This window comes from Poecilia reticulata, linkage group LG1 (genome assembly GCF_000633615.1).
Source record: "Poecilia reticulata strain Guanapo linkage group LG1, Guppy_female_1.0+MT, whole genome shotgun sequence".
In the NCBI taxonomy this organism is placed as follows: Eukaryota; Metazoa; Chordata; class Actinopteri; order Cyprinodontiformes; family Poeciliidae; genus Poecilia; species Poecilia reticulata.
This window is the reverse complement of record NC_024331.1, coordinates 28,458,953-28,486,331: the sequence shown is the minus strand read 5'-3', so window position 1 is coordinate 28,486,331 and position 27,379 is coordinate 28,458,953. Positions and strand designations below refer to the sequence as shown.

General features: G+C 36.4%; 1 protein-coding gene across 1 annotated transcript in view; it reads left to right on the top strand.

Moving 5' to 3' along the window:
• Positions 1–27,379, top strand: part of tenm3 (teneurin transmembrane protein 3) — a 549,164-nt gene that overhangs the window by 12,251 nt on the left and 509,534 nt on the right. The window contains exon 3 of the mRNA XM_008419232.2: positions 3,729–3,787. The gene's annotated coding sequence lies outside the window, so the exon portion shown is untranslated. The remainder of the gene's footprint in view (positions 1–3,728; positions 3,788–27,379) is intronic.

Genomic DNA, 27,379 nt, shown 5'->3' with positions numbered 1-27,379 from the left:
ATGCCTGTGCTTCATTTTACATGATTCTAACCGATTTTAATGTTTTGTTATACCTTTATTCTTTGTTTCATACATTAATACATTTCTTAGTTTTTAATTTGTTACAGTGCTTGTGTGGAACTAGAGTTTTTTTTACATGGCGCTATACAAATTTCTTGATTTATATAATTAAAGAACAGATTTGGTAATTTAAATATAGTCAGTTAGTTTAGTGCATTTCTCCATGGTTGACAATTACAGGGAGACAGTGGAGAGAAACGACAGTTTTACAACAGGTAAACCACACAACAGAAATAAACTAAGGTTGAAAATATTAATTTTGATATTCAGCTAAGGTTGATCTTCCTGTGATTCCTTCCCAATCCACAGGTTGCCAACATAAACTTAAGATGAATATCTGCATCAGACATAAATGTGTGTTTCTCTTAAGACGGCATAAGGTACCGACTAGTGATTTCACAAGTATGTACAAAACCTGTAGATGGACTTCTGCACTTTATATTTTAATCTTGCTAACTCAAAGTACTGTTTATCTTCTAAGATTGATAAAAAGTGTGTAGGACAGGCATTGTAGAGTTCCTAGTGCTAGTGCTGCTGAATATTACTGCTGCCTCCTGACAACCACTAAATACAAATACAACTTTCTCACTCAGTAAAGTCTCCTTGTTTTAATAGCTTCTTAAAAAAAAAGGAAGCCTATTTAACATTCAAATTGTAGAATGAAAGTGGTACAAATTCCCATAACACTTACTTTATCTCTAATCCGCACCAAGATAAAAATTCAATATAGAAGCGAGGCAGAAAATACACAACAATAGAGCAATTTTCTTAGGATTTAGACTCAGAGTAACAATGTTAAAGCAAAGGTCTCAAAAGATTTACAACCAAATTAAGGTACTGTGGCATTCTGTAAACTTTAGTTTTAACAAATTATTGCATGCACTTAGAGGAAAATGTTTAAATAGTCAGGAGTACAATCATTTAAAGTAAAGGCTTCTACTGCTCTGACCAGGGTTTTGTATGACTCATTCAGCTTTAACCACAAGACAAATAAAACATAACCCAGCACATTTATATTGTATATTGATAAATTCTAAAATCAGTTTTAGTTTCAATTTTAGGTAATAACAGCAGATCTTAGAAGAGCTGAAATATCTGGAGGCCTTAAAGGGTAAAAACTAATAATTAATAGGTTGGACAAAAACCATGAATGATTTTATGTCAAGTTTTAACTTTGTATCGCACACTTCAGCAAGAAGGCAGTTAAAACTGTGATAAAAAACACAATACAGGAACCAAATATAAAACAAGCAAAGAACAATAAGCAAATGGGTTTTTATCCTCAATTTAAAGAAACTGTGTTTCAGCATTTTCACAGTTTGCTGGAAGTTTGTTTCAGATTAGTGGAGCATAAAATGCTGCTTCTCTGTTTGGTAGTGGGAATGCAGAGTAGACTAAAACTGTTTTGTTTCTGTTCATACATTGATTTGTTTTACTCATCTGTTCAGTATTTGGGTGAGTTTGAGTCACATGGTGATATTATAATGTAGAGCTGTGTATCATCTGCAGTTATTCTTGCTTGTTATAATCTGAGCTAGTGAGAGGATGTAGATATCGAGTATGAAGGGGCCCAGGATTGAGCCTTGGGGAACCCCGCATGTGGCTTTTGTCTGCTTCAATGAGAAGAGACTTAATGACACAAAGAAGTCCCTGTTCTTCAGTGGAGCCCTGGATCAGAGAGTCTGACCCAGTTCTCCTGTCACTTTAGTAATATATAATGGTGAACAGTGTCAAATGCTGTGCAGAGGTCCAACAGAACCAGGACCGTGGTTCCTCCACAGCCTGTATTCATGTGGGAACACTTTGACGAGGGCAGACTAGGACTATGACGAGCATGGAAACCAGAGTGACCATCAAAGCATTTGGTCATTGAGAAGAAACTAACAGTTGAAACGGCGCTTTCAGCATTTTTGCTGATGAATGGAGGGTTGGGGATTGGCCTGTAATTCTGCAATAGTGACTTGTCCTGATTGTTTTTTATTAGTGGTTTGACAACTGCTGTTTTTAAAGCCTGTGGGAAAACACCCAATATATAAATATATCAAACCACAAAAAAATCAATTTCAAAATGCACAGTAAGCCACGACAGAGTCTTTAAAATCAATACGATGTGAATTTTCCTCCTGGTCCTCTTCAACGTTGTTCTGGCTGGGTTTTTTATATCTGCAGTGAAATTGTTTTTTCTTAGAGCGAGCAGGGAGCCGAGCAATAAATTGATCAATTTAGCATGTTGGAAAAGAGAAATCCCACTGACGATTGGTTTTAAAATCATTAAGACTTGGATAAAAAATGCATTGTTCAAGTGTACACGTTTAGAATTTAATATTAGGTAAAATTTACACACTCCCTCAGAATTCATTGAAAAGGGTATGAATTGATGAGTACCTGTTTTTATCTGGCAGTATTTCAAATAATATTCATGGTTATTAAGAAATGCGTCATAAGTCATTCTGCCTGTACGCAACACTTCCAGGTACAGCGCAGGCTATATACAGATTTACCACCAACAGAGCTGATTATTTGCTCCTGGATCTGAAACACTCCTCAAGCACTTGAGTTCTGCTATAATCTCCTCCAAGATTCAACCACTCAAAACACAAAGGCTGAAGCTCGATTAAACACTTGTGTGTTTGAGTGATCATGTAACTTTGTGTGCATGGAGGAATTTTACAGCTGAACTCAATGAGATTTTGATGTTTGCATATATACCATCATTTATAACTGGGTTGCAGAGATCTGAAATATTTTATGTCTGTGTTAGATATACTGCATATACTCTCTCTCTATATTTATATATTTTATATTTTGTTATATAATTTAATATATAATTTTATGACGTATATGCTGATAAAGAAACATTTATAACCCAAAGTCCACCATCTTAAACCATTTCTTGCACATGACCTCAATTAATTTCTGCAAATTTTATGTACAAAAGCATTTCAACAAATTTAAAACATTATGTGGAAAAATTAAAGTTTGTGTTTTACCTTCCTTATCAAAGATATGTGTATTTTATGCATCACCTAAATGCTTTTTTTTAACTGTAAAATTTTAGTAAATAAACAAAAGGGAAAGTAAACAGAAAATAATTTCATTTTCAACATACTAAAAAATAGTTTCAATTGTTTTTCCCACATTTTAAATAAACCTACCTGCTGCTGCATGAAGTTGAGTTTCTCCGTCAGTATCTATTTAATAACACTAACATCAGTAGATGGCGCTAGAAGGCTATCATTTAGCGTTACTGTGCCACGAACACATGCACACATGCAAGGTCAGTTCCTGCACTCACTCAAATGTATACACACTGCTTTCTGTAATGTGCATACAGTGCTCCTTTGTGTGTGTAGTACAACGTGCGTCTTTGACACAGAAATCTCCACTCGTCTTTTTATGATTAAGATTCATAGCGTCTTTATCCATTTAATTTATAATATTCTGTGATAGACTCGCCACGTGCGGCTTATAAACACCAATGTTAAAAATCAAAACCATCACTTCAGTACATGCAAATATGTGGTTGTATTGTTTGTGTATTTTGTAGTTTTTTGGGTTTGGGTTTCACTCACTTAAATTGGGTTTAGTATGTTTTAATTCAATCCTTTCCTTTAAAAAATGAATGACCACCTCTGACTCTCCTCTTTCCTCTCTCACCTTTTCGGCAGCTTTTCCAACTTTCAGCACAGAACTTCTGAAGGAGTGAAACGATGGGAAACAGCACATGGTAAGTCTTTATTTGTTCATTTGGTTTCATCCTCTTTTTTACATATTCATCCCCACTTCATCTTCACTTTCATTCATTTAGCATATCCGTTGCTCTATAATCATCCAATACTTCTGCGTTTTGTACCCAACCCCCGTCTTCCCTCTTTCTCCTTCTTTGCTTCTCTGTTAACTATAAAGATTTTTCTTTAAATCACAGTCTCTTTCTTTGATGAATTTCATTCTTTTTTTGTCGCATCTGCCCTGCTCCCCCAATCTGCCTGTTCTTTTAATCTTTCGTTCCTCTCCGCTTTCCTTTCATTGTCTGCACCTTCTCTGCCTACCTCATGTTGCTATCCCATAATCCAAAGCTCCACTAAGGGACGTGGCACCCTGTCTGCAGAGCCCACCCTCCTACTGAGGGTATCAAGGACAGAGCGTGTGTTTGAGAGCCACACTGTGTGATTGTGTAGTGGAGGTGGGTGTGTTCATGTATGAGCTTTAAGTCGTGGATAACAATGTTTTTTTTTTTTTTTTTTTTGAGGGGAAACACAAGACACAAATACATGTGTGAATGAATGTGTACATTTAGTGACTCCCATGCTACTTTGAATGGAACTGTGTTTTAAAATTTGAATTATTGCATGTGTGTTTGTGCCGTACAATCCACAAACACAAAACGTTGATCAGGAGAAAATTTACCATCGTGAAGGAATCTGCTCAACAGATTCTCTTTTTTCTTGTCATTCTTGTGAGTCTTTGTTAGCTGTATTTAATTAGCCTGATCATGATATAGAAGAACTGCAAACTGGTGGCAGTCATATAACTAACAAGGTTTATTAATACATAATTAACAGTATTAACTAATAATTTACTATAGTAATAAAATGTTAAGCTCATGTAGATTTAAAATATGATTTTTTGACAATTTCAGGCTTTTTTTCATATAAAATATTGAAACAAACTTATGATGAAGTTTTTTTTTTTTTTTTTAAACCAGGGTTAACAAATGTGCGAGCAAAAGATTAGATTTACCAGATTGATTGGAATATTTTTTTCATATTGCATTTATAAAATTAGGACAAATAAAAACAGTTTTTATTGTTGCCATAACAAATGTAGCAACATTTTTCATAAGATTGGCAAATTTGATATTTAGCTGAGAACTTGCTTAGGTTTAAGCAAAAAATAAAAAATGTAATTTAACCTCATGTGTGTTAGGATAGCTGGTCAGTCATAAATTACTGACGATTGTCCCCTTAAAACCAGCTAGTTCAGCCACGGCTGCACATAGAACATGAGCCAACAATAATTAACTAACTCAAAGAGCAAGGTGTTGAAATGACTGAACCAAACATTTATGTTATAGCAGTGGATCTGTATGTGTTTTATATTCTGTTTCAAAACTGAGGCAGAAAGAAATCTGCTAAATGAAAAGCTTTAATTGGGACAGACTGAAAATATATTTACATCATTTTAAGATCTGAAGATGATCATTATCCTCCTTACTTTATCTTTGGTCTTCAGTCATATTGTGGTTAAAGCATATTGCTGGAACTCTAATGTCTGGGTTATAATTCCTCAGAGGAAACATCAGTGGATGGCGACGCTTTAGGATCCATGTTGGATTTCGTTAAAAGTTGTTAATTGAGCAGAGTGTGTGTTTACAGATCAATATCAAACTTATTACTTTTTGTCAGTACTTTTCATTTAAAGTTATTTCCACCGTTTACTGCCTTCAGCATTTTGTCTGGTAATCGTAACATCGCTAAAATGAAAATGCGCCTCTGGACCTTTTCAGTGGGGAAATAACAGTTTAAGGCTCCCTAAAGGAAAACTGTCCATATTTAGGAAAATAAACTAAAACCTCAACTGGAGTTAATGAATAAATGACAGAAGAGAAAGACTGTTAATCCACTCAGCATCTAATGCTGATTAAATGAAGAGTTTAGATTTATGTTAAGCTTTTTCTTTCTGTGATGTCTTGATGAAGAAACTGAAACACAAACTCACCTTAAAACACATCAGTTTACAGCAGCCAATTATGAGAACAAATTAAACTTTACCCTTCATCAAATAAGTCAAGTAAAGAATCAAAATACATAAAGTGTAAATCACTGCATTGGAGAAAATATCATTACTTTGTGATATACTTTATCTTAAAATAAGATCACAGAATTTAGATGACTCAACAATAAACGACAAGTAGGGAGGGTGTGGTACAACTGTACTGCTTTCTGCACTGGGTGTGTTTTGTGTGTGTGTGTGTGTGCGCGCGTGTGTGTGTGTGTGTGGGGGTGTGCGTGCGTGTGTGTGTGTGTGTGTATGCCAGTCACCCCAGGGTGAGGGGATTAAGTGTGAGCCAATGCAGTAAAGGTTAGCGCTTGGTCTCTTACGGAGGCCTCTATCTCACACAAATCTCTGAAAAGGGGAGGAGAGTGAGATGACATTATCATGGGCCCAGAGCCACTCAAAGAGGAATGAGTTTTCTCAAAGCTCATAAAGTTGCCGAGGAAAACTGATCAAATCTCTGCACAAATCATCAAGACAGAAAGCTGGAAAACTGAACTCCATATAAAATTACAAGAGGAAACATTCCTAAACTAAAACCATGCGGTGGAATTAAACACCTTCCCCCCCACTCCTTTTCTCAGACATGGAGTACGATTGAAGTTTTCTTTTACCGAGTTCATTTCGGATGGTGGACATTTTGGGATTTTTTTTCTTCTCTGCTGAGAAGTCACAAAATGGCGGCCCGGAGGACTGAAAAAAGTGGAAACAGAGGGATGAGCGCATAAGTAAGACCAAAGGTGTGTGTATGTGTGTGTGTGTGTGTGTGTGTGTGTGTGTGTGTGTCTGTGTACACGTCATGCATGCAGTCTGATTCTGCACAGCTTTTCCTCTGAAACTGATACGAAAGAGATTCCCTCTCTCTCTTTTTTTTCTTTCTCTGAAATCTGCCTTCTCGCACACTCAGAACGTGTTTTACATTGTGGCATTATTGCTGTGTTGAAATTGTCTTAATATTTTGCAGTTGACTTTTTTTAAAACCTTGTGCCTTGTACTTTATGTCAATTTATTTCCTTTTTGAGCATTTTGCTTTGAGCTGAAGACATCCTACATGCTTTTCAACTCAAATAATTACATTTATTAAAATATTTTTTTAATGATCTAAATATGAAAATAATGCTGTGTGTCAACATGTCTGTATCTTTTTAACTACATAACCTTTAGTCCAGTATGTGAGTGTTAAGTGTAAACTTTTATGCTCTCAGTGTTTCAGTGTACACTGTTTTATTGATACAAACCTTACACATTTCAGGCCTACGTGACTGTGACTTGGATTTGTTACATATTGTTTGTGGTACATTTTATGTAGCGTTAAAGGGACTTTTTTTCATACCATAGTTCTGTAAATTAATGAGATTTTCCATAAACTAGTTAAATTCTGGATCTCCTGTATCACCTACACGTTTCTAAACTTTGTTATCTCCAGTGAGTGACAGGGTGATCATTAAGTCTTCTGTATCTTTTGCCAGATTGCCTGACAAAAGCCAGAAATGGTTAATATAGAACCTAACCTTTATGAATTTGTTTAGGCACTACTATATTACTATATACATGTGAGGTACTCATAACGTGAGTATTTGTTGGGGAAAAAGGTGAAAAAAAAAGTTTAGATGCAAAAGATTTGTGAAAAACTTCATAAATGATATTTTACCCAAAAGAATCATTTTGCTCCAAAAACATCAACAACCTCAGGTTGCTGAGATGTATTTGTGAAAAGTTGCCCTGCATGTGTGTGCACCAAAACAAGGAAATAGTGCCAACCTGTGAGGTCGACTTCTAACATTTATATTGTCACAAGACATCTTTTGCAAGACTAGCGGGATCTAGCGTCAGGGTCTGCAACTCCTTGAGTGCTGGTATCCTGCTACTTTTGGATGCATCCCTGCTCTGACCAGGGGGGAAACTGGCATACAGGACTACCGGAGATTTCCCTGGTGGGCCGATGGGTTAGTGGGCCGGTGGTTAAACCCGTGGAGAAGCTGCCCCACAGTCACACAGCACGTTCTTGTTTTGCAGCGCCACAAATGCACCAGACTGCGGCATATCAAATGCCTTCTCTGCCTCTCCTGATCTCCAGTCAGGCAGACCCCAGCATGCGGCTGCAGAGTGGACCTTTAAACACTTGAACGAGCGCTACAGGGCCAGCCAGCTGACAATGAAGAGCGGAGATCAGAAATACTCGTTCAATAAAGGCCGCTCTATAAAAACAAATAGCCTCTGTGGCCCGTTTTAAAAACTTTTAAAAAGATTTTTAGCCTCTAGTGGCCATTATTGAACAGTAATTAGACAGGAAATAAGGAAGTGAGATAAAGGGGCCGGGAATCGAACCCAGGACATTTGAGTTGAGGACTATAGTCTCAGTACGTTGTGCGCACATTTTATCAATTGAACCACTCAGCGACCCCTGTGGTGCTTATTAAAAACTTACCAGTCACAAAACAGGACGAGCCTTCTCCCTACTAGTGCAACATAATTAAATCTCCCCGTTTGTCTCTCACATCAGCAGAGAGATGCGCAGTGCAGTGGCTGTGGCTCGTCATGCAGGGCCGGCCCAAGGTGAAATGAGGCCCTAATCAATATGATTGAGTGGCCCCTCTTTCTGTTTAGACCATTACTGCCACTGAATACATTTTAATACAGATTTGACAGGTTTATTTGACTGAGCTTAAAAGCAATCACTAATAATTGGTAATTTTTTGCTGAGATGATTTGTAAACAAACCGAGCATAAGCACAAAGATTAAACTCATAACACCAGATTGTGACTGCGGTGACGCAACAATGAAACTGTGAACATTACCCTTTACACTTTTACAAAGTAAGCTTGCCCATTACTGTAAATCTTACATTTAAATATTGAATTTTACAGCTGAAAAGCTGAAGGTGTGCCAGTCTGTTAGGAGCCACTTTTTCTTCTCTTACTCTGACCCACCTGAATCAAATGAATAGTTAATTACCAAATCTTTTCAAAACTTGCTGACATGCCTGGGAGGAAAATCAGCCTTTTGATTCAAGTGTGTTTGAGCAGAAGTGCATCCAAAAGTTTCAGGACAGCTGCCCTGAAGGACTTGAGTTGCAGACCGCTGATCTAGAGGACCTGACAATAGAATAACATCTAATAAATTTGTTGGCCTAGAAACATGAATGGGAACACATTCAGTGAAGCATGAACCATTTCTGTTCTCGTTAGCACTAATGCACCTACATTTTGAAGTAAGTGTGTGTGAGATGGGCTCTACTTAGGAAGAGAGGAAAGCAGAACATTTACAAGTCAATTCTATAAAAGCATGCATTGAAAAATCTGTGTTTGCACAGAGAGAGATGTGTTGAACTCTTACGATGATTTTTCAGGTGATTAAATGCATTTTCTTACGTTAACAATGTAAGGCATAAAATTTAAATTAAGTAAAATGCACATTTCAGATTTTTATTTAGATCCTAAGGGTTTATTGCCACTTTTATTGAGCAGTATTTCTTCTGAAATGGGAAAAGGTCTAAATTGCCTTACTTTAATTAGCATATTTATATATAATATATAGAGGTTATTTGTTATATGCTCTCACTCGCTACAATTAATATAAAAGAAGAGTTTGAATAGCATGTCTGATCTGGTTCCTTTACTCAAAACAGACTTTTAATAAAAACGTTGTCCAAACTCAAAAAATTCTAAAAATTCAGATCGGTTCAGACATTCAGATTCTTCAGGTTCCTGCACATCGCCCAACATCTCTGACCATATCTGACGTTTTGGTGTCAGATTCATCCATATTCAGTAACGACATGCTCACGTAGTTACCAGAACCTGCTACTTATGTATGTATGTATGTATGCAGTTTTTGCACCAAGTACACTTGTACCCAGCGTCACTATTTGAGAAAACATCATTGGGTAAATAAAATCTGAATGTTTCAGCTTTCGTCTACAATTGACTTTCAGGAAAACTGGTAATTGTAGGATTTGTTTGTTGCCTTATTTAGTCTGGTTCACTATGGTAATTCTCCATTTCTGGTGGTTTATAATTTAAAGTTGGTGTTAACTGTAAGTAACTTAAAAAAGTTTAAACTGTGTTCTGTCCATTGGAGCTTTGAACCTTAATATAGACATTTTATTTTGTTCCTTTTCAAAGCATTTTCGCATATTTTACAGATTGTTAGTCATAAAAAGAGCAGCTTAGTGTGTGAAGACACGAAAGTGAGTCAACCACTCTATAAAGCAGCTAAAATCAGAAATCTCTTCAACTCCAACCAGCTTTTGATTAAAAATACCCCTTCAAAGCTTGAACTGATCTAAATATGATGTGAACTGCTACTATAAACTACTTCAGTATCAGTTCAAAGACATTCTACAGGCAGAGAAAGACCCACATTTCAATGTTTTCAGTCAATTTTTTATTTTAGAAATTGTCCGGAATGAAGCTTTGCATGATTTTTGTCTATTTTTGTCCTCACCATTTTAGTCAAGGTTGTTTTTGTCAAGTTTACATGTAAATCAGTCCCTTACAGATTAGTCAAATCAGACAATGTGGACATATTTTTTCATGTTAACAGATAAATGCATGCCTTTTGAAGGAAATGAGTTTCAGCTGACTTTAGCCAAACTTTGCGGTGTGAGATTTTACCCGCCTGTGTTAATTAACACCCAGCCACTGTCTGGTTGTGTGACTGAAGACAGTTCACATTTATTTTCCACCTTTCTTCCTTCTGGTGTTGCTGCTACTTATCAAATATAGCTCTTGTGTGTGTGTGCCCAGCTGTATCCTTGACCATTTTGTAAGTAAGCCAGCATGGGAGCAACTCGAAACCAAAAGGCCATTTGACTCCAAACATTCAATTCTCTCTTCATTAGCAGTCACATTACTTTAGATTAGCAGAAAGTGGACATTTACAGGCAACACTGACGCCCATAATTAAAATTAATTTAAAAATAAGACACAAAGAGAAGTAATTACTCCAAGTGTTAAAGGTTTTCTCCCTGGTAACTTCTCTTATCGTTTTATTGCTCCATTTTTTTCAGAGCAAAATAAAAATGCAAAAGAGAGAGTGGACTTAGCAGCAAGAGGAATTAAGAGCTAGCAGTGACTCATTAACGACTTCACCTGATTATTAGGAATGGGAAGTTGCCCCGTAAAGGTTGAGTAGTTTACAATGAAATCTTTTAATTAGACTGGATTTGGTCTGATTGAAATGAAATATAAATAGCTTCTTAAACAGCTTATCACAACCTCTGTAATTTTCTAAGCTCTGTTCTTGAAAGTTTTTTTTGTGCCCAAACAAGGAGGCAAACATTTCTTTAAAAAACAAATTCTCCAAAAAAGAAAAAATGATCAGATTATGTGCTCTTGTTAGGCCACAATTCAAATATTCACACATTTCAGGGGGCTGCATGCTGTTAACTGCCTTAGTGCCAAATGGAAAAACACAACAGAAAAATATGAAGCACCGAATAGACACTGAAACGAGAAAGTCCCTTTTTTTTTTTTTTTGGTACTGAATGGCAAGATGGTTAATAATACATTACTTACCAGAGAGAAAGACACAGGGAGGTCAGAGGTTATGGCTCATTTCAAGACAGTTGCTTTGGTGTTGTCTTTTACAGCCTGAGGCCATTTGGCAGCATTCAAAGCCCAGGACAGAGCCTTAACAAAGTATTGGGTCAAAATTTCCCCAGGAAATGATGGTGCTGAAATTTCGAGTCCATGTTATATAAAAACAACATTTATGATACCTCTGCTGAAAAAGAACAATTGGTACAACACTAATGGGTCCCGATCAGAAGTTTCTAGCTGCTATACTAACCAAAGCTGTGTGCTGACTTAATCACTCCTTCTTTTGGTTTTAAAAATTACTTAAATATTGTTTTTATTTAACTGAAGACAGTTATGGCATAGCTACATAATGATTTGTTATATCCACCTACTCTTGAATTGGTTTACAGTCATCTAATGACATTGCATTGCAGAGTTGTTCTTATCTTATTTGATATAATTTGAACTAATGGGAGCAGGTATGTAGTAAATAACAGGGGCCTCAAGATGGAACCATGGGGAACTCCGAATGGGATTTCTGTCAACTTGGATGAAGGGTTGTCTATTGACACAAAGAACTCGCTGTCATTTTAGTAAGAATCAAGTCCTGTTCCAAAAAGTCTGACCCAGTTCTTCAGTGGATTCAACCATCCAACTTTGTTGACCTTTTGTACCCTGATCTACGTTATCAAATGCTAGACTGAAGCCTAATAAAACTGTGGTTCTTCTGTAGTCTCTATTTATATGGATGTTATTAACCATTTTGACAGTCTCAGTTCTGTGGTGAGCACAAAAACTGGACTGAAAGACATCAAAGTAGTTGGCCATTTTTAAGAACTGTTAAAACATTTCCAACAAACTTCCTGATGAATAGAAGATTAGAGACTGGTCTGCAATTTTCAATAGCAACTTGTCCTACTTGTTCTTTTTCAGCTGTTGTTTGATAACTGTTGTTTTCAACAGCAGTTTTATAAACAGCAGTGCTATAAGCATTTTCTGCAAGACTGCCACACTAATTTTGGGCTTGAATAAAACTCAGTGGACAGAGGTCATGACTCCAATTAACATTATGTATAGGGAAAGCTTCACACTGGATCTGGGTTTTGTTCGTCTTCACTCATCCTCCAGAAAGTGGGACCTTCATTCCCAAATGAAATGTAAAAAAATACTTCAATCTGAAAAGAGGATTTTAGACCACTGAGCATCAGTTCAATACTTTTTCTCCTCAGCCAGGTAAGAGGATTTTGACCATGCCTGTGGCTCAGGATTGGTTTGACACAACTTGACAACTGCAGCCTGTGTCCTGAGTATGTCTGTGTGTGTTGGCTCTTAAAACTCTGACTCCAGCTGTAGTCCACACCTTGTGAATCTTGTGGAAACAAAAAAAAAACCTCTTAATCTTCTGAAGGATGCTGTTATCCCTGTTGCTTTCTGCACCTTTTTGTACCACATGTCTGCTCAACTTTCCATGGATCAGCTTGGATACAGCACTCTGAACAGCCAGCTCCGTTAGGAACGATCTGTTTTGGTTCAACCTCCTTGTGCAACATGTCAATATTAAGTCAGCTTACCATGGTTTTGTTGGGCATAACAGAACATTTCAGTATTATTACCAGTTTATAAGTTTCACATTTTCAAATAAATGAGTAAATTTATTTGACTTGTTGAGAGTGTAGGTATTTAAATACTAATACCAGTGGTGTGTGTTCATAACTGTTTTGGGGCAACGCTGACTTCAGTGCTGATATTGCGCCATTCTTTTTAACACTCGGTAATCTATGAATTTGCTTTACACACACTGCAGAGTTGCTGCATTTTGGCAAAATATTCCGATAAAAATCTGTTTAGTGCCAAAGCTTTTAAAGACAAGCCACTTAACTCCGACTTTGTGCTACATTTCATCGCTTTCCCTCTTCTCCTTCAAACTGCTCCCCTCTGTGAGGTGTTACAAGCTGGAGCAGTGCTACTATATCACTATCTGTAGTGTTTAAAGTGTGTGTGCGCATAGACGAGACTCAGGCAAGCCCTCTTATCCAAATCCATTCCTCGCTCCACAATATCTGCAAAAACACTCACATGCACGCACAAAAAAACACCTCTACAGACTGCGTAGCCTGTTTGGTGTAGATAAGCAGGTGAGTTTTGTACTGAGTCAAGTAAACCTACATCCATGAAGAGGGTAAAAGAGAGAGATTGATATTTACATTTATATTTACCCAGTGAGAAGAAAGAAAGGGATGAGTGAGGAAGAAAGGGGCAAAGAAAAGAGAAAAAGATGTTTGCGATATTATCTCTAAGAGAATATTTACTTCTCAGTGGGAAATAGTTGCCTGCTGCCTCTCCTCAGTGGGGCAGAACATACACAAAAACCACAAGCTTTCTGCCAGAAGCCTTTTATGTTTTCACAGAGTTAAATTTAAGAAGGCCTGGCACCTTTTTTAAGTATTCAGACTAATTTGACCATGGTGGAATTAAATCTGTGTTAGTGACACATTATTTGTTCATCAGGAAGTCATTATCAAAGGCAAACATGATGGCTGTGCTAATGAAAAAACAGTGATTGTTGGCAGGGTGATCTTAAGTTGGGATGTTTCAAGAGAGAGAACTACCAGGACCATGACAAAGAGTCAAAGAAGTTAACCCTGATAAGTGTGATTAGAGTGTGCCTAATCACAACCTGCAGTACAAACCACCAAAGGATCTAATTTATCTGCAGACAAACTCAAACCAAATCAAATGCATCTTAAAGTGATGCTTGTTGATGGTGTTGTGTGCCATTGTGGAAATGTCTGTTCATTGCAGCAGAAATGTGTTTTACTTTGAGGGTTCTGTGAGCATGTAACACTTTAAGACTTTTCCTGAAACTGTAAGTTTCCATAAAACAGAATTCATATTCTATAAGGGAAAATGAAGTTTGATCATTTCTATTATAGTTTTGTTACAGTTATGGCAGCTGTGCCTCTATTAGACTGCCCCAGGGCAGCTATGGCTACTATCCAGTAGCTTTCCACCATCAGCATGTTAATGTGTGGGTGAATGGGTGAGTGCTGAAAGTAGTGTGAAGCACTTTGGGGTCCTTTGCACTTGATGAAGTGCTGTACGAGTAGAAATACATAAAAGATATTTGACCAAACCTCAACCTACCCACCATAGTTGGAGAACAGCCAAACTGTAGCAATTATTTTGTAATTAGTGGAGAAAAGCGCAGCACTAAGCAACAAATCACTCAGTCAAGTAAAAAAAGGAGATCCTAAATTATATTTACTTGTGTTCTGGTTTGCTCAAAATGCATTTGTGTTTTTTGTTTAAAACAGATGTCCATCATAGTATAACAGTCCAAGTGAAGCACATTCATGGGTTGTTTATTTCATTATCCCTCTAACCTTCTCCATAGTCTTTCTTTAACTTTGTCTATTAGTCATCAACGTTTTATTCTGTTGCTACCATATATCAGTTCTTTTTTTTTCTCAGTTTCAGCACTTGCCTGTCTCCAAATTCTTTTAATTTGTGTCCTTCCAACCCTCTCATCCGTCTCTGTCCACCACTCTGTACTCCCTGTCTTGCAGTAAAAATTGGCTACTGGTCTGTCATGACTGAATGACGGATTAGAGGACTAAGGTGGCTGTTCGTCATTTCAGCATTCCATATATTTAGTCAATTCAGCAGCACTCTATTATGCTTAGTATCCCTTTTTACTACATCATCTTTATTTTTCTGATCTATGTTGCATGTTTCTCTTGCTTTAGCCTTTTTGCATTATCTGTTGCATCCTATATTGGGTTTGCTCTCATTCCCATAAGCTTCTAATGAAACAGATTAAATGCAGACAATTAAACCATAACCGTACAAACTAATGTAAAACCCATCATATTTCTTGTGCACTGAACACCTTAAATAACAATGAATGAGGTGTGCATCCACCAAACAACATGAAGCACAACTTTATAGCACCAATGTTTGAACATATTTAGAACCCAAAACACACAGGTACTTCTTCTTACTTGTCTATATGTCACAATACATAAATAAGGGAAGAATGGAAATATTTTGTATAAAATATAAAGATTAAATTTATTTATTTTTTAATCCTGTGAACCTGGTGTGTTTTCCGATGCCGGTCTGCACTTCTTAAAACCTTGAGCATGACGAGAAAAGATGATGAACAAGATGAAATAAAACATACTTTGGCTAAATTCTTTTATTTTACCCCTCTTTTCTTTTTAAAAACAAAACAGGCTTTTATTCCATTACCTCAAACAAGTGTTTTTTGAAAAGCACGTACAGAAGTATATATTTAAAATTTGTATTTCAACAACCAAAGCTGGAGTTCAAGTATTTGTTCTGGTTTTACATACCAGCAGATTTTTCTCTGATTCTTTGTAAAACATTGATAGTTAATGTGAGAACCCTAAAGCCATTGACAGATATGTAGACGTAAGGATTAAATCATTGCTACACTGATTAATTATTTCTGCTTTGCATTTAAAAGTGGTAGCAACTACAACTTTGAAAGACAGGATTAAGTATTCATACGTCAGTTTGAAAACGTGGAGCTTGCTGTAGTTGCAGTAAGGTGAACAGCGAACATGCAGATGTGCTCACCGGCCTACTCCTGTGATTAAAGCTGTTCATCTTCTGATGAGCACAGATTGACATCAGATGTGTCTGATGATCTCCAGCTGAGGGTAAATTGTCTCCCCGATGTTGTTTTCTTCTGTCAGATTTTGACAATTTTTAGTGTGGGCAGGAACCACTTCTTTTTTATTTATTTATTTATTTATTTTTTAAATAAGTGGGAACCATTTAACCTGCTCAGAGAGTACCAAAGTGGACACTCGGTGACGATAACCCTTTCAGAAAAATGGAACATCTCATTACACATAAATCACCAAATTTGATTGAAACTCAAAAACAAATGATTTATTGGTGTGATTTATCTACCACTACTGTTAATTTTTGTTACAACAGCTTGTTTGTGACTAAAAAAATAATGGTTGTATGAACCAATTTAAATGCCCCTCTTGTCCAAGCAAGCTTCATTCTTTTTTATAATCTTAATAACTTTGTACTCTGGTCACCAAAATGACCAAATTCATATTTACTTTATGCATTTCTATAGACAGAAGCAGTTTCAACTCAGCAAAACTTGAGTTTGCATGAACAGTTTAGTCTCTCTGTCTGTGCTTTATTGTAACGCCAGAACATATTCAGAGTAAGCACTATTGGGAAAGCCTTTCAGCTTTCCTTCTGAATCTGTACTGTGACTAAATGTTTGGGGGCCTCATTGTGTTCAATGTATTGGAGGCAGTTTTCCAGCCCTAATCTAGTGCAAATGTAATGCTAATTTTGCAAAACGGAGCCTGAAATTGCATGTTCTCCACATACATGCATGGGTATTCCAGATACTTGAGGATACCAGATACTTCTCACAATTCAAACACGTTTGCTTACTTAAATTGTGGTGTGAATTTGAGATTAGCGATAAGTGTAGACATTGATGGTTATCTGTTTTGTTTGTTCCTTTTGTCCTATGGTGGATTGGAGACCTGTCGGTCCAAGCCTGACTGCTTTGAGTGGCTGCATTCCCTCTGTTATCCCAGATGGGATTAGCAAAGAAGAAAATTATTGAGTGAATCAGAAAATAAGCAGCACAGTCTACTGTGCATATCTGTTGTTGAGGTGGAAGGCATTTATTTTGAATCGACCTCCTAAACACTTTTACATTGTCAAGGAAGATATCTGTAGAGTATGTCATTCCAAAAAGCTACTTCTGTTGACTTTTATGTCAAGAAATACTTAACAAAGTCCCCAGTTGTTTAGTGTTAAAAGCCTTTGTTGCACCCCCTGAAAATGAGGTAGTTCATTTTCAAAACGGGTGGTTTAAAAGAAATCAAATAAATCTGGCTTCTGCCATTCAAGTGCCTTGAAATGCTACTGTACCTTACACATTAATGTATTTTCTAAATAGCAGAGGGAACCTTGGCACAGGGACTGGCTAATTATTCACAGATTGAAATTTGGCAGACACATGTGCTAATTATTAGTGCTTTTAGCAATTGTACTATCAGGGAATTAGCATAATGTCTCCCTAGTGGCCATTTTTAAAATGGCTGCCAAAACTACTGCAGGCTTAAACTAGTTTAAAATGACCGTAATTAAAGTTTACATGAAGTAATCAACATGATGGATTTTTAATATTTAAATGGTTTAGCAGAAGCAAGCATTCTTAGATTTTCAAGCTCTGTAATCATGTAACCAGTGTTATTTTGGAAATCGCTTAGGTTTAGGAGAACTAGTCTTTCACTTTCAGAAAAGTAGCTTTTTCTTTATTTGAGATTATACTTTTAGCCATTTCCTATAGATTTTACATATATATGTGCATTTTCTTTCTCCATAAGTTAGACTTTGAGTCTAACTTTGAGTATAGACTCAAAGTCTATACTTTGAGTCTATAGTCAAAGTATAGACTTTTTTTTGCCTCAAAAAGATTCCACCTCATCAGTCAATGAAATCCATTGCATTGCTGTCTTAGATATTCAAAAGTTGGAACTGTTTTGAAATGCAAAGTCACAGTTTAGATCAGTCGTTCTCAACTGGTCAGGCGTCTTGACCCACCTTCGTCTATTATTAACTAAAACTTTTCTCAAAATCCAGGAAATTCATCATCTATTTATTAAATTAATTAATTCACTTACTCGAGCATTAATCATGAGGCTGAGTCGGCCTGTTGTTGCTGGTTGTACTGATGTTATGTCGGCCTGGCTTGAATCCCACAACACATATGGTTGACATAACCGCCAAACGAATACAACAGTTTTCTCAGTGGCTGTAAAATACACAAAATAAATAAGTACAACTACTAATTTATAAACTCAAATTATGTAGCTTAAAGTCAGAATCATCACACTGACACCGTAACCAGCCCTGCAAAATGTGCTCCATTATCAGCAGATTTATCTTAAAATGAAAACAAATGGATAAAATATGCAAATTAAAAGCGCTAAAACGTAGCAAATTAAGTTATTTTTTAAAGGAGGGTGTTATGTAAAATCAACTTTGTTGAGCTGTATAACAAGTTACAATCAAAAACACATTGTGGATTATTGCTTTGATTCTTTGTCATGTTTGAGAATTTATTTAATCTCCCATGGCAAACATTCTGTTACCTAAATGTTACGTGTCTAAATAAAGGTGGAAAAAGTTATGATAATTCTCTTGACTCTCTTAATAACTAAATATTTACATTTTAACACAGTTGCATATCCTTGTTAGAGGAACTGTGAATTGTTGTTGAGACTCTGGGAGTAATGCAGGATACTGTCAACTGATGACCTCAAATATGGATTCAGTTGGATGAAGCATAATGGTTCCTGATAAATAAACATGTCTCCTCAGGTATGAGTCCTGTTTGGGAACTTCCAAATTAAGCCAACTCTGCAGTTAATTTTCCTGTTTATGAGCAAATTATAAAATGCTAATTCAATCATTATCTTTGACGACATCATAATTGCTGGGAATTTAGCTTGGAAAACGTACAATTTTTTATTATACAGGATTACCCTTCAGCTTACAGAGATAATCAGTACGATCTGAGAACTTTAATTAACAATATCAAGCCAAAAATACATCTCGGCTGTATGTCCATCTGCACACTCAACACCGGCCAGAAAAAATAAACAAATATAAGCAATGTCTGTTTTTCCAGCGTTGATCTCTTAATGTAACCTGCAGTTGCTAAATAATTTTTTATCCTGGGAGGTCCTGATCTGATTTTGTACTTCATTGACAGTGTTGATCAGTTTGCATCATACATAAAGTCCAAATCCAGCATTTTTTCAAAATGTAGGAGACTTTATTAGTTAGTTGTCCAATGTAAAGGCAAAAGATGACTCACAAGGCATTTAAATGTGATGAAGACAACTAGCTGAAGTTCAAAACGACCATGACAATGGGGAAGAAAAAGGATTTAATTGAACTTGAACACTGCATGGTTGTAGGAGCCAGGCTGGCTGGTCTGTAAGTTTCATGCACAACTAGCTCTCGTTTTACAGAGAATTATCCCTAAAAGAGATGATTAGTTTTCATCCAGTTATGTGGAGGAAAATGCCTTATGAATATCATAGAATAGGCAAACTGGTCTGACATGCAACAAGGCCAACAACAAATCAATGAACCACTCATCCCAGCCAAAGTATGCAAAATACCACTTATGAACAAATAACATGTATAAACCAGAAGGGCCAACGAGGAACAGGAGATTAAGGCTGAAGTTCTCAAAAGCTGGTACTCGAGGTCAAGGTACTAAAATGACCTCTAAAGTCTCCAGATCTCAAGCCACTAAAACACCTTTGGGTTGCGGTAGAACAGGACATTCTCTGGATTGTCAGTCGACAAACTATGGTTTAAAATGTCTAACATTTCTAACACCTTGTTAAATCTATGCTACAAATATTTTGGATGGTAAAAAAAGGTTCAGCCCTGGTACCAACAGATCTGTGAAAGATGTTATAGTTAAAACCTAACTTACATGCTGTAAAAGCATTTTAAGCACAGCAGAGGCATTATCATACATTGTTTTAAAGCACATCTACACCCTGAATGAATATCTCTTAAGTTATTAACTCAATCATTAATAACCACAAGTATTTTATGTTCACTAGACCCAAAAACTGATCGTTCCTAGAAAGGAACTACAAAGTTCTCCAAAGCCAGTTGTAAAAATGCTTCACGTCGTCAGTTTTGAATAAGATCTAGGAAAATACTCTCTCAAAACAATATGAATAACCTGATAGTTACAAAGGATTTCATCAAATTTATCTGAGTGCAATTTACTTTTAGGGATAGAAGTTGCATGATTAGGATTCTCTCTACTCTTACGGCTAATCATGTCTAACAGACGTCGGCTCACAGAGAAGAATCCATGTTGATGGGGGAAAATCTGGCATCAAAATGTAATTTTAAGTAATAGCTGTTTTTTTTATTCTCTGTGTATGACTACAGCATCAACTCTGTCCTAAAACTGTCAGTGAAGGCTCCATAAAAGCTGTGAACTTGCTAGATTAAATTGTTGACAGCTAAAGTAATGTTTTAACGGCTAATAACAGCTTCCAGAATTAACACTAGGTCAAAAACTGCAGACAACAGCGTTGTTTTTAACCCATTTCTGAAAGACAGTAGAAAAACAGTCATTTCTCTCTTTTTGCAAATGACAAGAAAATGCTAAAAGATTATTTGCTCAACATTACGAGCAGATAATAAAAGTGCAAAATCAAAGCGCTAGTTAATAGAATGAAGGTGCAGGAGATGTGTATCATTACACCTAAGAAATCATCTGTACTCAGCCAAGTATTCAGGGCCAAAATAATTACCCTTAAACACTAAAGCAGAAAGTTTAACTTCCTCCCTTCAGGAGCTGCTATAATGACTACATGATATGGCAATTAAAAGATGATTAAAGATTAGGAGTTTTGGTAATTACACCTTTTACAGAGCTAATGGAGCAATCAGACCAAATTTGAGATTGTGACTTGTTTTATCCTCTTCTGCAATATTTCAGTTTCCAAGGAGCATATTTCATATTATTATGAAAAAGATGTAGAGAGATGGAATATGTTTAATTAGAGGCAAACTTTTCTCAGAGCTTTATTACAGCATTTATGCTCACATTATTTTTTTCTCGGCCCTGTTTAATCTTTAAGCATAACTCTTTACACCCCCTCCAACACACACACACCCACACACAGATATTCTAAAAAAGCTCTTTAAGGCAAGCAAAGCAAGGTGAACAAAGACGTCAGCCTCAGTCAGGTTCAGGCTTCAGTAGGATGGGAGGTTTTCACATTCGCAGATCAGCAGCACTTACTTGCACTCTTACCTCGTGTTCCACGGTTGTGGATTAGGCCTTGTTCGGTTTAACCTTTTAAAGCTCCATGACGTGGCTGCTAAAGGTTTTATGTCAGAGTCTGGCCTGTAAAACTCGTCTTGACAACGCACACAAACACACAAAGACCAGTGCAAGCGACGCACTTACAAAAACCTCTAATTACCGTAGTAGAGACACAGATTCTTATGCGCATAGCATCAGGTATGGTGGCTAACCTCTGTATAGGGTTTTTTTTTTATTTTTTTTTTTTACTGAAACCTGATAAACCAAGTCTAAATGTACTGACATGTAACTTACTCTGGTTTTTCACCTCATTGCTGTAATGTGAGCAAGGTCAACAGGCTAATTTACCAGAAGGCGCAAAGGGCAGATTTTTTTTCCTGGTCTGCTTGTGTCAGATTTTCTTCTGTTATAAGGTCCACTTTTTTCAATCTTATGATTTATCCAAATAATCATCCTTTCTTTTGTACACGTAGAGCATATTTGACTTATTTTCTGAATAAGGTCTACATTTAAAATAAAGATAAATCAATGCTAGGTGAACAATGGCCTGTACTTGTATAGCGGTTTTCTACTCCTACTTACCTTTAAAGTACGTTATGTTCTAACATAAATTGAGCTGTGAAGCTGCAGTTGTAATTACCTTCTACCTGCTTATGTTTTTGTTAAAATTTTGATAGGTTTCACAGAAAATTCAGTATGTGAACCACAGTTGGAGGGTAAATTTTAAGCCCAAAATCTATCAACCTCATGGAAAATGTTTGTCTTGGTCAGGCTGTCACTCTTAACTAAAGAGGTTTAGTTTTGTAAGGAAAATAAAATCAGTTTAAAATGTTGAAGACACAATTTTCCCCTTTTTCTATTTTACAGAAAACCAAAACTATTATTTTAAAAATCAGCATGAACATTTATCTACAAGACTTTAATATTGACATTGATTAGAAATTTAGATTTTTTTTAAAATTCTTTTTGTAAATTTATTTTTAAAGCCACTATGTATAAAACAGAACAAGTACCTAAGTAAAGTAAATAAGATTTATTCATAATAGATTCCTAAATATTAGAGCTGTCATGGTAAGGAAAAATGATTTTCTGGTTTACAGCTCAGTTTCAGGGTCGTGAAATAACATAAGTCAACAATGACACAAATACTAAATTATAAGAATCTTTTCAATTATCTTAAACACAAAAATCCCTAAAGCCATACAGTTGAAAACATTTGCTAACAATTGTACCTATTTAAAAATAAATGCTTCCTCTAAAAATTTAATTTATTTCTTCAACAGCTGACAGGTATTTCTATTCAAAAAGGATACACAATTAAACAAAATGTTGGTTTTATTGTCTTTATGCAAATTAAAATGCTAATTAAACCTAAATGACTTCTTCCACGGAGAGATTTAAAACCTACAAAAAAATACCGCAATACTGAAAACACAGGGCTGTAAAACTGCAGTTCCAGACATTTTACTTCTATTGTTGTGACATAGTTATGCAAATACAATCTCAAATATATTCCTATGGCATTAAAATCCCAAACAACTGCTTTGTAATTATGACAATGTGTCATGTATGCTAGGACATTTTTTTGTTTGAAATTATTGTGGTTAGGTCCAAGAAAGTGCAGTTTTTAATGTTTTCAATCCAGTTAAGCAGAAATGTATTCATACATGGTTTCTTTAAACATTTATATTAAATAGTTGATTATGTTTTGCTTGTCTAAGTCACAATACTAACCAGTATTACATAATGTCACATGTTTCTCTTATAATGTGCAGAGCTAGTTATTACTGCCGTCACTGCTGACATACTCATAGCCAGAATTAGGAGCTAATCTTCGGGATGAGGTGTAAGGGTTTCCTGTCAGGTGTTTTTTCCCCTGACCGTTTTCCTTTTACACACCAACATAGCATACTTTGCTTACTTATAGAAAACAACAACCTTAAGGAAGCACAAAACAGAATGCCAGACTGTGGACGTTTGCACTGGACATGCTAAATATTGTATTCTTCTTATTGTTCTTATTGTATCTAAGATGACTTGTGTGTCAAGAAGCTGAATAGAGAAACAACTGGTGGAAAGTTTCTTTAAATTGTTCCCTCTTCAGTCTCTGTTCAGGCTAAAAAAATATAATCAAGTCAGAAGACTTTGGTGCAAAAGGAGTATCTAACTATAATTTTGTAGTCTAATGCGTTGCAGTATTTCTTTAAATAAAAAAAAAAGACAAAGACAAGAGTTATTCAGGGTTTTATTCTATCAAACTGGCACCATGCAGCCCATGAGCCATTTATCTGTGGATTTTAAACAGCCTCTTCCTGCAGTCTGTAGTATTTAACTTGACATTTTGCTCAAAGGAGCCCACAGAGAAGTGCTGGCTATTTTATCAACTAAAAACACGGGGTTGAGCCTGTTGGCCCTTTTTCTAGGATTTTCTTGCCATTTGAATATATTTGGATATTTCTCTCCTTGTCTAACAGAGTTGGATCATTGTTTCTGTCAGGCTTCTTGTTGCTCGATGTGTTGAAAATTAATCTAACAAAGACTAGGAACCACCTATGACTACCAAGTAGCAATGCATTTCCTATCTGGGTTTAAGGCCGTATTTTTCAGGCTGTTATTAACTGAGGGCCACTTTAATATTCGAAACGTTTCTGGCACGACTTCACTGACTCACAAGGTGCATAGAGAGGATAAAAATCTGCTAAGGCGAAGACTTCAACAACACTTGAAGCAAAGTCATTTAATGACCCGGTCAAGGCCACGAGCCGCAACGCGTTGGTCTACTAATGGAGTTGTTTCTTAGCAACTCCAAGTGTTGCTGGGGTCTTCACCCAGGCCACTTTCATACGCCATGCAAAACAACAACTGTTTGGATATCAAATGGCTTTCTGCACTTCTGCAATGATTTTCAATGTCTATCGTTTACATTGAACTTCAAATAGTCGTGTTTAATAAATTATGGTGAGACTCATTTGTCAGATTAAAAGTATGTTTAGAAAATACCAACCATTAAGCAGAGATCAAGCATCTCTTCCTTAAGCCCAGATTATTACTTTATTATTATTACTTTTTCTTATTTTTCTGATGTAATTACTCTAATAATGAAAACATCCGTCTGTTTATGATTAATCTATATATTGTTTTGATTTAATGAATTGAGCTACTGAAATAAATAGACTTTTAAATAACATTAAAATTTTATTCACCAAGTCTGCAGGATGATTTCAGTGCTAGAAAACAAATTTAGGCTCATAATGAGGTTTCACTAAAAAAGTTGTTTTATCTCGATAACAAAAACACACTCAGCCTTTTTAGATTTTTAAATTAGAATTGATACTTCCCATCAGTGTGTGAGGAGGCAAGATAAAAGGAACAAAAGCCACTCCACAAAAATTACTACGATTTAATCAGGTGAGTTAATTTTTCCTGGGGAGAAAAAAAAAACAACAAAAAAATAAACTTATTCCTACCATCTTATTGTATTAGTTATAATGTAATCATTATAAATTATAATAATTCTAATCCACCCATCAGTTTACTGGCCATTGCCCACCATAACCTTTGTAGTCAGACCTAACCATCAAACTTTTCTGCAGAATACTGACTTTTTGTACATCTTCAATGTTCAACATAATGAGATTTTCACTGCATCTCAGAAAATACCACCAACAGGTCAGAAGAGGAGAAGCTTCTTCTGCAAAGCTGCAGCTGTTTCTAACCAGACATAAATGAATAGTATAACAATTCAATATAATAGTTCTTCTCTGTCAACAGGTACGTAAAAAAACATTTGTCATGAATTCATTATTATTTCTTGGGATTTTGAAAAACAATGTTTTTTCTCTCGTGGCAAATTTGATGGACAGCGACTGGACGTGAAAATTCATAATTAGCATGGTCCAGTCTATTACTTTCTGCAATTCTAATATAAGCTTATGTATTTATATCTAAGTGAATGATTACATGGATTATGTAAATGCTTTATCACATAGATCTTAACTGAATCTGTTATTTGTACCAGTTTGATCCCAGACAGGAAAACTTCAAGTGAAATGATTTTTGGAAGACACAGACATGAAGCAAGTCTGAGAAACAGAAAAAGTCAGTGTAGAATAATGAAACCAAAATGCTTTGTATTTTGGTTTCATACAAAAATACACAGCATTTTCCAGTCCTTCCACTGAAGAAGGGCTGGAAAATGATGGGAGAACCAGAGGAGCTAATCAGAAGAGAATAGAGGACAGCTGAGGGCGAATGCAGGTGGGGGGGGAAATTAGGAAATGGAAAACAGCTGGGAAGGGAAGCAAACGGAAGGGAGAAAAATAAACAAAGCTGAGACACATAGAAACCATAGACAAAAAGGAAAAAACCTGAAACTAACAATCAGTAAAAAGGAACTAGACTCTCCTGCACAAATCATAATCTAAGAATGAAACCCAGATAAACTAAGACCAGATGTAATTAAATGAGGAAATAATCAAAATTTTTTCATGTAGTTGAACCAATCAGGTGATGATAGAAAATGCCACAAAGTCGGTACTGACCTTTTGATCAACCCACACAGTGAAATCTTGACAGCAGGTTCCAAAGAGAATATTTTTTCTTCAGTGAAATGAATCAGAATTTCCTGAAATCTATTATGCATTCAGGCTTTCTTTGTTTTTTCCTTTAAAACTTGCAGAAAACAACTGGACGTTGTGGCTTTTTTTACTTTCCTGACCGACATCTGCCCCGGGGAGCAGAGAAGAATATCTCCAACCACGTCACAAGACTGAATTTTACGTTTCAGTGAAAAGTGCCAGAAGCTCCCTGCATTGCTTACAGCTTGAAGAAATGGCTGCAATCTCTCCATTTCTTTTCAGCAAGAAGCATGCAGACACAGGCACGACGTGTGAACAAACATATTTCCAAGTTGGCTTGTGCAGAAGGACCCGCAGCGTGTACGCAGCCTTTATCTTAGAGGGATAGTTTAGCTTTGTTCTGTTTCAGGAGCTTTTCCTGAGGGCCCCTTTCTGTCTGTGCGCCTGTGTTTGTCTGTGTGTGTGTGCGCTTGCTAACAAACGCACAATTTTGTGTTTTTGATTTCATTCCTCCCACCACCTCTTATAGATATGTGTATGTGTGTTCTGACCACTCGGGAAATGTAAGTTAACAGGTTCTGAAGAGCGCTGATCCCCAGCTAAAGCATTAATGTGAGAATTTAATTAAGGCGACAGTAAGGAAAGCTATTAAAGGTAAGCTGTTGGAAATGAACCAGTCAATCTAAGAGCGTCTAAATTGAATTTTTTGCTGAAGTGTCCAGCGTTCAACTCATCAAATCTCATCTTCTCTTACTACCCCTGACCCCATGGGTTCAATTTAGAAGTGACTCTGTGTGTGCGTGCGCTTCTCCGTGTTAGCACAACACAACTTAAAGATGCGCGCTGTTATATTAACAAGAATACAGAACTCAATTAAGAAAGCACTTTAGCAATCCAATTAAAAGTCTTTGGACAATTCCTGCTCTTCATCCTTCCCCCTCCTCCTTTACTAATAATAAAATAACACACATCCTCTTTCTCTCTCCCCTCCTTGTCTCAATAATGAAACAATTTGAAAAGGACACAAGGGTTTTAAAATGAAGGCTTTTAAAGGTTGGTGCAGTTTTCTACCTTTTTACTTTCTTTTTGTAATAATTCCATGATTTTTTTATGCACCAGTTTGCGGGTTTCAGTCAGACAGAATTCATATGTGATGCTGATCTGTCTGTTAACATATTTCTGTACCAGATAAAACATTCGTTAGAAGGAATCTGTGAGTGGAGGTTGTCCATCTTGTTCATTTGCTAATTTAGATTCAGTTTCTACTGCTAACGGAGATGAGACGCTTTGCAAAGGCTGGTCGTTTCCCGTGGCAACCCCATTTCTATGCTCAAGTCAGTTCTGTATCCCATAATAACACGGGCACATAGGCCAGGTTGTGGGTGTAATTACCTGTTGTGTCTCCATGGTAACATTAGGAAAGGCTTTTATTAAATTAGCCCAGTGGGTCAGCATTTATAGCCGTGGTATCTGGAGAGGCAAACTCTCCAGGCAGCTTGAATGGCAGAGCAAAGGGACAACTGAGCAAACCTTCCTCATCCAGTCTGGAACCGATGAG